The following is a 13,380-nucleotide window of genomic DNA, read 5'->3' on the forward strand; positions in this document are numbered from 1 at the left end:
AGGTGGATGGATGCACACAGAAACTTCTGGAACCATCTCCCAGGTGAGAGTTTGTTTTTGTGGTCCTCAGAGTGAGTGAAAGAACATGATCAGAGAGTAAGGTTTTCCCTGGCAAAACATGCAGATTTGCCCCCATGGAGACGGCACAGAAATACAAAATATGCCTCCTCTGCACTGTTGGAAAGGAATACTTGGAAGATAGGTCCAGGGCTGGTGAGCTAGCTCAGAGAACTAAGTGCCTACTTAGGCAAGCGCAGGGACCAGGGTTAGATTCCAGCACCACATGCCACACCCGCCCCACCCCCAGGTGCACTGAGCTGGCTGCTGAGACCAGGCGCGGTGGTGCACACCTGTAATCCCAGCACTGGGGAGGCTGAGACAGGAGGATCACTTGAGTCCAAGCTGCGTAGTGAGACCCTGTACCAAATACATTTAAAAAAAAAAAAGGCAGATCCAAATTCAATCTCTTATTAAGTAAATGAAAGTACACTCATATGGGCTGTGGAAAAGTCTCAAAAAAAAAAAAGTTAAAATGAGTAAGAGCTCTATCTATAATAAGATAAATTAAAGTGGAGAGATTAGCAAAACACACTCGCCCCTAGGAAGAGCACCACAATATATCAGTATATGTGCTGTGAGTGCATTAGATGACTCCATAAAATCTCCTGGGCATTTTTGAAATGCAACTACACATAGGAAATACCTGGAGTATACGCACTGTAATGTGAACAGTGACCACTTCTGGAGAAAAGAAGAAAGCAGAACAATCACATTTTACTTTCAGATTAAAAAATCATATTATGGAGCTGGGGTGGCAGTGCGTGCCTAGAATCCCAGAATCTAGGAAGGGTGAAGCAGGAGGACTTCGAGCCTGAGCTCACACTGGGCAGTTCTTTGGCTTAGCAAGACCTTGTGTCAAAATTTACAAGAAAAAAAAAATTAAAAGGCTGAGAATATAGCTCAGTTTAAATGCTCTGGGATCAACCCCCAGCACCACCCAAAAGAATCCTATACTGAAATATTTATTGCTTGCATTTTCATGCAAGTCTTTTTTGATACAATTACAAAATTAAAAAAGAATGATTATTTCAGGACAAAGTTACAATTGTCTAGTATGCTGAAGTGAGGCCTTTCGCACAGGAATATGGAAAACAAATTTTATTAAAGTTTAAATAACTAAGTTTTACATATCTGTGTAATATCCCTATCCTACTAAACTTTGAACTGTTTAAGAAAAATGCAAACCAGTGAACTAACTTGGAAAAAAAAATCCGTTGTATTTTTCTTTCCTGACAGTTGGGGGAATTCACAATTCACTTTCTGAGGTAGTGTAGTAGCTTTGTGAGGCTTTATGAATGCCAGCGTCTCATCAACAGTTTGAACGAAGGCTAAGGAGGGAGGAGATAAGGAATCCGGAATGAGAAAGACTAAAAAGGGAAGCCATGGTTACCACGCTGACAATATGAGCTTAAGAGACTGAAAACTTGAAAAACAAATTGAAATAGCCTCCTGGAAGTTATTTTAGATCGCAAAAGTCATTTTGAAACAGAGAAGAATAAGAGGTATACAGTAGTAGTCTTTCAGTTATTCTTTTGTATTCAGCAGCAGAATATCTCCATTAGCACACTCTACAAATGCACATCTCTTCCACTCTATGGGTCATGATTCCACTTGAGTCTACAGGGTGGATTTCAAAGAAATAACTGTAGCTCAGTCCCACAAGTGACACCTAGCCACCAGTAACTGTCACGGTCATTATGCATGTCCACAACACACTAGAACTTCGTGCGATATCCTATCCTCAAACTGTTAGAAGTACTGGTCATTTATTTGCCATTCCAGTATTTATCTTATGTTTTACTCTTAGTACTTCTTTGCTATCATGAAAACTTTTTCTTAGTTCAATTGTTTTGAATCATTTAATTTTCTGAATATTGCTTAATCTTAATTTTTGTTTTAAGATTTATACTGTATCTTTGACTTACAATTTATTTAAAAAGACATTGTATGATATCTTCTCCTAGTATTAGAAACTTTGAAAAGTATATTTCCATTTTCTGTTGACTTAAAAAAAAAAGAGGTTTGTACCTATGTTATTTGCTTATTATTTCTTGCCTATGTCTTGTAATATGAGAAACTACTTTGGCAATAACAACACACAATGTACTAACCATTGTTACTCTCCAAAAAAAAAAAAAAGTCATTTTGGAAAAATCAGACAAAAATCACAACCTAGACACGGAGCCTCTCTGTGTTTTCAAAAAAGATCTGAGCAGACAACATAAATATCTACAAGCTTCTTTCCTGGTGAAGTAACATATAGAGTGGAACAATAATCAAAGGCCTATGGGATTACAATAATTTACACTTACACCTTTTGCTTCTGTTATACTGCAATACCATTGGGACTTTATATGTACTGAAAGATTCAGGGTCATGTTGTACTTTTTAAAGTAGAATTTCACCCATATAAGCTGCAAATAAAACAATGTCTAGGAGGAAATTTCATAACATGCTCAACAAGAATTGTATCACAATTCATAGCCCTGTAGTCTCTTTTATTATTTTTATAAAAAGGAAAAGAATACACAACTAAATAGCGCCCTCTAGTGAGACATAGCATTTATGCAAAATACTCAGAACTTGATCTATTTTCAGAAAAATGTTACATCTTAAATTTGCTGCAGATAAAACAGAATAGGGTTCCGCTATATCGCTTTAAGTCCCCGAATTAGTTCTTAAATCCATTATAGGCTTTTTTAACATTTCTTCTTTCCCACTATTAAATGCAATGGGTTCGTCTCTAAGACGTCTTTCTCTTCTCGAAGCACACCAAAGCTTCAGGTCGCAGTCACTCTTATTCACACGCACTCTTTTGTGTAGAAATCCTTTAAGGCATACGGATCCCAAGTGAACATAAGACAGTGACACATTCACTCACTTTTCTTTGAGCTTCCGTGGAAATCTGTTGATGTCACCCGGTGGCCTGGTAACCCCGGAATGAACGTCCATCTGCAGCAGACTTGGTGAAGAAGCCGGCGACTTTCCCAGGGCTGGCAGTCTTTGACCAACCGTCCATCCTAATTTGTCTTCGGTTGGAGCACCAAATTACATACAAGAGAAGAGGGAAAGATTTTAAAGCCGAGCACATCGAAAAGATTTAACATGTGATGAAGAAATCATTGTTTTACCAAAACAACAAGGTTTTCAAAGAAGCAAACATTAAACTTTTTAATTATCAGAGCAGATAGAGCTCATGCTGAAATAATTTCCCATCTGTCGGGTTCTTTAATACTTGTTTCTAATCTAGCTTGACTTTTACTTAAATAAAGGAAGACCAAAATCAAACACCACAAACAGAAGCTAACCATTTAAATAAATGAAATGAAATGAAATGAACCTATTATTGTATTTCAGACATCGTGGTTTGCCTCGAGGCCTGCTCTCTTGGGAGATTTCTCATCGATATTTCTGGAAGGACTAGCTGAGACACACGAATCATTGTCTCGCTGTGATTCTGTGTTATTTAAGGCTGGTGGGAGAGTAAAAATCTGATCTTGCAGCAGAGGTGTCGAGAGGCTGGGGAGATGGCTCAGTAGAATAAGCACTTCCCTAGCAAGCACAAAGGCCTGAGTTCAATCCTCAGTTCTGGGGGAAAGAAAAAAAGAGGGGTCAAGTGGTGGATACCAGTTTCCCCCAGAACTGAGTTCAATCCTCAGTTCTGGGGGAAAGAAAAAAAGAGGGGTCAAGTGGTGGAGACCAGAAAGAATAGGAAGAGGAGAGATTGGCTGGTGGGTGCCGAGCTATGGTCAAACAGGACAATGAGGCTCGGCGGTGGTACCGTGCTGTGTTTTTCAAAAACTAGAAGAGGGGCTGGGGAGCTAGCTCAGCGCATAAATGCCTGCCTGGCAAGTGCAAGGTCCTGAGTTTGATCCCTGGTACCAGAAAAAAACAACAACTACTACTACAAGAAAGGATTTTACATTTTGTATCTGTGTATTCAAAGTGGTTAGGATAGATACATAGTTGCATTCTCTTAATGAATAGAATGATTTGTTCTAATGGTGTTTGTAAATAGGATCTCAAGTCTGCATCTTGTACAGCAATTAACCGCTAAGAAGAATATACGCAGCGTGTTATTTGTTGAATCTGTACTTCCGATTTGATTTGAAACTGTCTCATTGCTATCTGTTTATCAATAACATTTTGGAAAAAAAAAAGAAAGGATTTTAGATGATTTCACAACAAAGAAAGGATAAATATTTGAGGAGATGGACCTGTTTGCCCTGACTTAATTATACAACATATGCAAGTACTGACATGTCACGTGATACCATGTAAATACGAATACTTTTACGTTTTACACTATCCATTAAAATAAACTCAAATAGAGACTGGGCGTGGTGGTGTGTGCTTGTAAGCCCAACACTTGGGAGGCTGTAAACAGGAAGATCACTACGAGTCCAGTCTGAGACCCTGTAGGCCCTGCAGGCCCTTCCCTAAAATAAAAGTAAAAAAATAGACTCAAGGGCTGGTGAGATGGCTCAGTGGTCTAAAGCACCTACAAGCTAAGCAAAGCACAGGGACCGCGGTTCAATCCCCCAGCACCACATGCCAGCCAGCCCCGCCCCCTGGTGGGCTGAGCTGGCCACATACAGACATTAAATAAATAAATAAATATTTAAAAAAAAAAAATAGACTCAAATAAAAAGTGAAAAATAGTAGCCTTTAAAGCTAGTGTTCAGGCCCCCGGGGAGATAGTTCAGTAGAATAAGCATTTGCCTGGCCAGCACAGGGTCCTGAGTTCAAGTCCTGTTACCACAAGAAAAAAAAAAAAAAAAGAGCTAGTGTCCACATAGCACCAAGATGCTCTCCTGTACTTGCAAGTCTGTAGTCCCTGCCACCTCAGGAAGCATTGAGGGAACCCCAGTGGCTCATTACACGTGGAGAAAACAAGGCTCCAGAAGCCAAAGTGGACCCCAAGGGGACGGCAGCAGCCGAGCTGGCGCCAGCTGCAGAGCCCTCCAGAGCAGCTTCCTGCCAGTGGTGGCCCCTCCTCGCCTTGTTCCAGCAAAGGCAGCTGTAGGAGCCAGTCTTGGCGTCCCGCAGAAGTCACTCCATCTTAGAAGTCGCTTAAGCTTCAGATGAACTCACTCTTGTTCCCCAAATCACATGTTAAGCACTTTCCACCGTAAGCAGCTTCTATCGCTGATGAATGCCGTTTCTGACAAATGCTGTAACGGCCCCACGACTATGACTATTACCATGAGATTAGACGGACTCTGCTCTCTGCCTGTCTGGAAAGTACTGGCTAGTTTTAGGAACTGGACCAGCGGCTATATAAAATGATGTTTTCCCATCCTCAGGGTCAATACTCCTGACTGGCAACAGGTGAGATACCCTCTGTCTGCACTAAATAAAAGCCTGCGCTCGTCCCCATTTCTCGGCCTTCCGTGAGGGTCTCTAGGTACTCACCGTGACACGCCTACAAGCTTGTACCTGACTGAAGGACAAGGATGACAACAAAGAGACCCACAATTAGGTTAAAATGTGAAGGCCAGGGAGCTGACCGCTCCTGCCTGTATCCACTCAGACGCGGGTGAAAGCAATCAGAGTTCCGCAGGCCCCGTCTGCCCCCCACCACCCATGGCCCGTGCCCATGGAGACAACAGGCTCTCAGCTGTTTTTACACGTGCAGTGTGTCACAGAAGAGGCCAGTTAGGCCTTCATCTTTCCATCTGGTCCCCCACAGGCACCACCTCTGCCCATGAACTTAGGGCAGAGCAGAAGTACAAGAGAATCAACATTCCTGGGAGTTGCTCCCAGTCCGGTCAGCAGGATGGGTGCCCCAATACCGCAGGTCCCTGCTCTTGTGCGCCGGCTTGCTAGAGTCCCCATGGGACACAGCTGCTGCTGTCCGTGCTGTAATGAGTTTCATGCTGCACCCTGACTCATCCGCTCCTAGCCTCACTTCCTTCTTTTAGGAGTGTTTCCTGGGATCACCGCCCAAGCAACCTACTTGTATCAAATGAAGACAATTACTTAGCCAACTAGCAATGAAATCAGCAGCCAAACCCAGTTTCTGCTTTCAAGTCCAGAAGTATGTTTTCCCCCCCTTCTGTCATCACCACCCTGTCCCAAGGTCTTTGGACCAACCACGTCATGGTGGCTTACAACAAGAAGGTGACAGCTGTGGGTGACACCCTGGATGTTGTTTTTTTAATCCATTTGTTAGCATTTTAATGAGCCCCAGGTCCAGCAGCTTCAAGCTACCAGGACGCAGGCCCCTTAATCTTCTTAGTTCTTCTGCTGAAGAATTTGGCTTTCATGATGACAGGTTGCTTCGGAAGCTTTCCCTTCCTAAGAACTGTAGCAGCCCGATCGCACTACATCAAGATGGGCGCTAACCCAGTCTTGCTTTTGGCAGCATTTACTCGTGTCTGCTCACTGACCAATGTCCACAATTTATCAAGGTTGACAATTGGGCAGAAGCTCTGGTTTCTCTTTAAGTGGTAATGTCTCATACTGACCTTCCCAATGTAACCTGGGCGATATTGTCGAAGTTGATCCTGTGATGATGCACGCCACCAGCACTACCCCGGCCTCCGGGGTGCTTCCGGTGCTTGCCGACGCGGCCATGGCTGGGGCTCACGTAGCCCCAAAGCTTCCGGGTCTTCCTTAGTCTGGAGGGCATGTTGGCAGCTGAAAGGAAAGAAGCGACACCCTGGTTTGCATCCAAGACTGAAGAGGCTCACAGGAGCTGAGCATTTTGGTGTAAGCCGGGAAAGTCTGGGATAAACCAGAATGAACTGGTCACCCTAGCGAGCCACATCCTCTCCTGCTATGGAGAAAGCCACACCATTCCAGCTCAGAGGCCCTGACCCCACATATTCAACAAATAGGTACAGTCCTTATAACGTCACTTCAACATTCAAGCATTTACAATTCCTCCAGAGTGCTCAGGTGACATGGAGGCTGGCTCTACATCTCCTAGCTATATGTTGCAGTGTGCATTAGGAAAAAGTCAATGATCAATGTCTTGATTCCATGGATGTTCTTCTTAAAGAGGATGCTAGGGCTGGTCAAATTGCTCAGAGGATTAAAGTGCCTGCAAGCGGGCACAGGGGCCAGGGGCTCAATCCCCAGGCCTGCCTGCCAGCCCCGCCCCAAGGCGTGCTGAGATGGCAATTGAGACTGGGTGTGGTGGTGCGCGCCTGTAATCCCAGCTCTTGGGAGGCTGTAAACAGGCAGATCACCATGAGTCCGATCTAGTAGTGAGACCCTGAATACGCTGTAGACCCTTCCCTAAAATACAAAAAAAGAAAAGAGGTTGCTAAAATAAGTATCCTTTGATTTTTTAATGAGTTAAAATGAAGAAAATAAATAAAGTGGCATAATTTACATATCTAAGTCAAAAAAACTTTTAAAGTTTGAGAAAACTGGACTATCCGGATAATACTGAAATCCTAACTTCTTAGGAGAATTAAGTTTGATCATTGAGTCTGCTATGCAATCTGATTCTGTCTTTAAGTAACTATTCCTCTTAACCTATTGAAGATAAAAATTACTATTTGTCAAGATTAGAGAAAAGAATCCAGTGATTTCTGTCATGTGACACATAACTAAAAAAAAAAAATGCATTTCAACTACCCTGTGTTAGAACTTCTTACATGAGAGCAAAAAGATTAAATCCCTGAGCAGCTGCCGGCTGCCCATCTCCGGGCCAGACCCATTCATCCAGGACATGCGCATTGAGCACACACGCCTTGCACCGTGGACCAGCCTGGCTGAGGACACAACGGAGAAAGGCAAAGGGAAAAAAGACAGATGAACACACACAGGATAGCTTGAATAATTGTGCTGCTGATTTCTACTGGTCCCATTGAAAACAGCAATTAATACTTAATTGTTTTCCCCTTTAATTTTTGGACCAATTTTGCATGCTTCTATCTGATAATCTGAAGAGCTAACCTGAAGGCAAAAATATGCAGTGTGACAACCACTGTTGAATTGCTATCGTTCTTTTTAGTGAAATTCTATGTTGCTTTTTTTAAAACTATTTTTTATTCTCTTTAAAAAAGAAAAGCTAGAAGGGCAAGCACAATCCCTGCTCTCCCGGAGCTTATGGTCAAGAGGGCAGCAGAGACTTTGCTGGCCACAGCAGACCTTCAGGAGGAGGACCAGCGCAGATTTGCCTTGGTCCCCACAGTAAGATGGGGAGGTGCGGCTCCTGCAGCGTACAGCGACAGTAGTAGGCTAATAGTAAGCAGGTAGCTTTGGGGGGAGCCAAAGCTTTGTTTTTGATGGTTTGTCTCCCCCCCCCCCACCAACTGTTCTACTGGGTGGAACTTGAGTTGTGTTAGACTTGCTGTACAGTATCCAGAGACCCTGAATTTTACCTTGTAACTCCCCACCTCAGAATTCCATGGGTGCTGAGCGCCTTCCCCTGCGCTAAGTGCTTTCTGAGATCACGATCTCATGCGTCATCCTGTAAGCTCAACACTGTCCTTAGCCCCATCGGTAGGTAGAGAAATGAAGCTCAGGCGCTTCAGCCATAAGGGCAAGATACAAACACCAGTGCGCTTCACATGCAAGGCCTGCTCTGCCCTTAGCGGAAATGAAAGGAAATCAGAATTACTGCTGAAGGTGTGTCTCTGAGGCAGAGATCAGAGCGGCGAGGACAGGTTCTGGCTCCAGCATTTACTCACTTTCCAACTTGGGGCAGGTTGTTTAGCCTCTGGGCACCCACAATTTCCTACCTATGAAATGGTAATAAGTGCTGTCCACTGCAACTTTGTTCATGAGAGTCACAAATGAGACCATATACTGCATCAGTTAGAATTCTTCAGCGACGAGCTAGAGAGACTGGTATTGGCCAGCAAAGGCAAAGAAAGGATTTACTAGAAGGATATTGAGGATCATCAGAATTTTCATGAATGCTATAAGAGCAGGCACAAAGACAAGAAAACAGAAAGGACATAGTGTGGATGTTCAATCATGATTCAAAGTCCTGAGAGAAAATGTAATTAATCCAATTAGTTCCTCGGTAGCTTGTCTATATTAGAAAAAGGAGAAGGTTCTAGAAGGGCTACATCAGGCCCCTGTAGGAGAAAACACTTTCTTGACCATGCTTGTGAAGGGAAACTAATGTCTGAAAGAGAAGTCAAGATATTGTTAGAAGAGGAAGGGGAAGGGCTGGGGGCAGGAAGGGAGAGACAGATGTCAGTTGCACTGTGACAGCGTATATACACGTGAAGCCTTGGTAACATGTCCATGTCCAGCAATGTCATGCCATGAATCTTCTTATCCTTAGCAGGAGTCAAGTAGTGAGAAGTACCTTAGCGGAGGATCGAGGCAGCCATCCGGTGTTTAACTGCCTGGGCTGAAATACTGATGGGCTGTTTAGCTGAGCTCCTGGGATGCCCACGTCACCTCTTAGTGCCTTGATTCTCACAGCTACATAAGAGTGAGGATAGGTGTCCATGCCTCTCAGGGGCATCATGGGAGGAAAGGTGTAATGTATGAGAAGCATAGAAAGGAGAACAAGGCACCAAGTAAGGGCTAAGAGCACCCTAGGTGGAGAGATGAGAGTCCTGCTCTGGACTCTGTGTTCTAAGGCTGTCCTGGATGCTCTAGGTTACCTCCTGAGAAGCAATGATCTGCAGAAACGTCCAGGCAGGATGTCCAAGGTCAATCAGGATCTCATGGACGCCTTGGTCCCAAGTTGTTCCCTTCAGGGCAATCCTCACTTTTGTCCTACACACAGTGTCAGCAGGATGTGTTAGGAGCCCTGTGTCTTATCCATGGACTTGTCTTGGATGGTCCTAGTTCCAGAAGGTCACCCTGAATGCAGGTGACTCCTTCCCACCCAGTGCAGTATCTCTGTCAGGTGACTGCGAGACTAAGAGGCAGACGGGAGCTAGCACGAGGATTCTGATGTGTCCCACTCACATTGAACACAGAGCAACATCAGACTTCTGCACTACACCTGTGGGCTCATGCCAGGCTCTCTCTTACCCACATGTGCACCTACCACATTGCTGTCCCTGGTTCAGAGCACTTGATGGGGTGGCAGCTGGGTGTCCTTGCCCTAGTCACCCCCTCTCTCTGTAGGCCCCATGCACCTATTAGGCTGTTCCCATTGGTGCCACTATGTACATCCAGCAGTGGCACTTGACACTGCTGCTCCACACACCAGTATTCCTTCCCAGCTGACGTCCCATCTGTTTGCAGTAGCGGCATTGGCGTGCCTTCCCACTGGATCCTAAGCCATGCCTGAATGAGTCTACTCTTCTCACACTCCTGCTCCCCTATCTGTGTGGTACATGCAGCACAGGGAGGAGATTAATATACTAAGATTGCTGCAATTACCACCTAAAGAATCCATGAACAAAGCAGAGGTGGCATATGGGATGCTCTGCGTGGAGCTCTGAAGTTCCAAGCGGTAAGTAGAACAAGATTAGAAAACAAATGACTGCTTCTGTCTTCCAGCACACACTGGGTAAAACTCACTTCTGGTCACCAGTGAGAAGTACAAGCCCAGACTTTGAGAGAGGCCCTGGGAGTCTGGCTTGCGGGTTGGTCCAACGGATGCGTTAGTGACAGGATGGAAGGTGTATGTAAGGTCGGGGACAGTAGAGGCAGGAAGACCACCATCCACTCAGCACAGACGGGTTCCAGAGAGCGTGGCACAGTGAAGCCTGCTACAGCTGCCCCCCTGCTGTCCTGTTGTGAGGGATGCGACAAGGTCAGGACAGCACACTGGACAATGAACAAGAAGACGACTCCTGCAATGGAATAGGACTGAGGCACAGGGACACCACCCAGAGTCTTCACATGTTCTAGTTAGCAATAAACAAATTCCTGCATGGCTTAAAATGGTTTGTGTCTAGTTGTCCCCCCGAAGCCTCATGGAGTTATAGGGCAGACTTCTAGAGTTTGTGACTAATTTATGATCCAGTGCTGGGATTATGGGTGTGAGTGCTACCCCCAGCCAGGAGCAGATAGCCTGAGTGAAACGGAAGAAAGACAGAATTCCTCTCTGCAGCCATTGTTGCTGCTGCTCCTCCCTTTGCCCTTGCTGTTTGGCTGTTCTCTACCATCATGAACTGCTGCCCTCTGCCATGTGAACTCTGCCTTGGAGCCAGCCAAGTATGGACTGAAACCTCCACAAACTGTGAGCTAAATAAACCTTTCCTTCCTTAATTGTGTATGGGGAGCATTTTGCCCCAACAATGAGAGAAAAGTAACTGAGACATACCACCTCTGCTTTGATGACCCAACATGCCTCATACAGGACCATGGCTTGGAGGCCCCACGAGGCTGGAGGACAGAGGAAAAAAGAAATGTCCGCCCCCTCTCTGGCCAGTGCCCGTCACCTGAGGAATGGATGAAAAGATGTGGTACTGTTATGCAATGGAGTATTACTCAGCTATAAAGAAAGACAAACTCAAAGGCTTCATAGGTAAGTAGATGTAACTAGAGGCTGTACTCATAAGCAAAATACATCAGATCCACATGTCTAAATATCATATAGTCTCCCTAGTATAAGATCCTGAAAGAAGAAATAAAACCTGAAAGTTTATCAGATACTGTCAAACAGAAAGAAATGAAGTTAAGGATTAAACAACAAAGATGAGAGAAAGGAGAAAAGATAGGAAAAAAGACAGGGGTAAAACATGCCAGTATGTATACAGGATGGCTGAGGTGATTTTTTTTTAATTTTTTTTAACATTTATTTAGTGTGTGTGTGTGTGTGTGTGTGTGTGGCCAGCTCAGCCCACCAGGGGGCGGGGCTGGCTGGCATGTGGTGCTGGGGGATTGAACCGTGGTCCCTGTGCTTTGCTAAGCTTGTTCTAAGTAGGTGCTTTAGACCACTGAGCCATCTCACCAGCCCCTGGCTGAGGTGATTGTACTAAAAATTTCCATCAGTTTTTTTGTTTGTTTGTTTGTTTTTTGTTTGGTTGGTTTTTTGGCAGAACCGGGGTTTGAACTCAGGCCCCTGCACTTGCCAGGCAAGCACTTATTCTACTGAGCCATCTCCCCGGCCCCATCCATCAGTTTTTTTTTAAATAGCAGTTAATGCATAGAATTTTCACCTTGACTAATGTTGTATGCTGATATCTGCAATCTGAACAACTACATTGAGGACAGCAATGTGCAATACAAAAGCCATGCTTGAGTGGGCCGGGGAGATGGCTCAGTGGAATAAGTGCTTCCCTGGCAAGCACAATGGCCTGCGTTCATTCCCCAGTTCCATCAGGAAAAAAAAGAAATCCCTGAATTAATAACATCTGCACTAAAGAATCAAATGCAGAAACATATGGAAGCAACCCAGTGCCCACCCAGAACAAGTGCGGAGGACACTAGCTCGGCTCAAATGCATGAATCAAGAGCATCGATAGTAAATAAGCAACAGCAGAAAGATATAGAGGAAATCAGAGCACAATTCTTTTCTGAAATAAAAAAAGAACTCTCAGAACTCGTAGCAGATGAAGTAAAGAAGCAACTACAGAAACATAAGCAGGAAACCCAATCTGAAAAAAACACTGCAGTAAAAGAATTTCTAACTGCTTCTAAACAAGACATTGATAAAAAAAAAATAAAGGAGATTTGAAAAATGACGGATTCCTTGAATGAGCAATACAGGAAAGAAATAGATCGCATGAAGCAGAGTCAAAGAGATATAGAGGAAATTAAACTCTCAATCACAAGCTTGCAAAACCGTTTAAGTGAATGTGAAGACAGAGTTTCAGATCTTGAAGATGCTGGTGTAGCTAGTGAAAAGGTAAGAAAGGATCTCTTAAAAACAATGAGGATGTCCTGGTGATTCAGCTGGTAATGCTTCCCCCTGGCAGGAGCTCGACCGCATGCTTTTCATCTGATGCCCATCAAAGTTCTGCTCATTGATCAAGGGCCTCATTACGTTCACATGCAGCTCATCCAGCCCTGCCGCCCAAGTGGGCACAGGTGCCACCTTCATCACTCACGGGGCTCCAGGACACCACCGTCTGGGCACCTGATCTCTCGCCACCTCCTCCACAAACTCGCGGAACCCGCGCCCGATGCCTGGCTCCTCCCGCCCTGCGGCCACACCCGCGCCTGGAGAGCTTCTGCAGTGGGACAGCCCGGACCAGCCGGCAGGACGGGAGGGACAGTGACACTGAGTCTTGCTATGGAAAGAAATCCTTGGAGCTGTCTTCAGAAGCAAGCAGCATGGGGTCAGGCTGTGGTTGACTTTTCTGGTGATAACACAGTTGGGATTCTGCAGTGTTTTAAAAAAAAAAATGAGGATGCAGAAAAGAATAATTCATCACCTGCAAGATGATGCAAAGATGAACAATGTGAGACTAATAGGCATCAATGAGAAAGAAGGAGTCA

This window comes from Octodon degus, unplaced genomic scaffold, assembly GCF_000260255.1.
Source record: "Octodon degus isolate 3935 unplaced genomic scaffold, OctDeg1.0 scaffold00077, whole genome shotgun sequence".
Lineage (NCBI taxonomy): Eukaryota > Metazoa > Chordata > Mammalia > Rodentia > Octodontidae > Octodon > Octodon degus.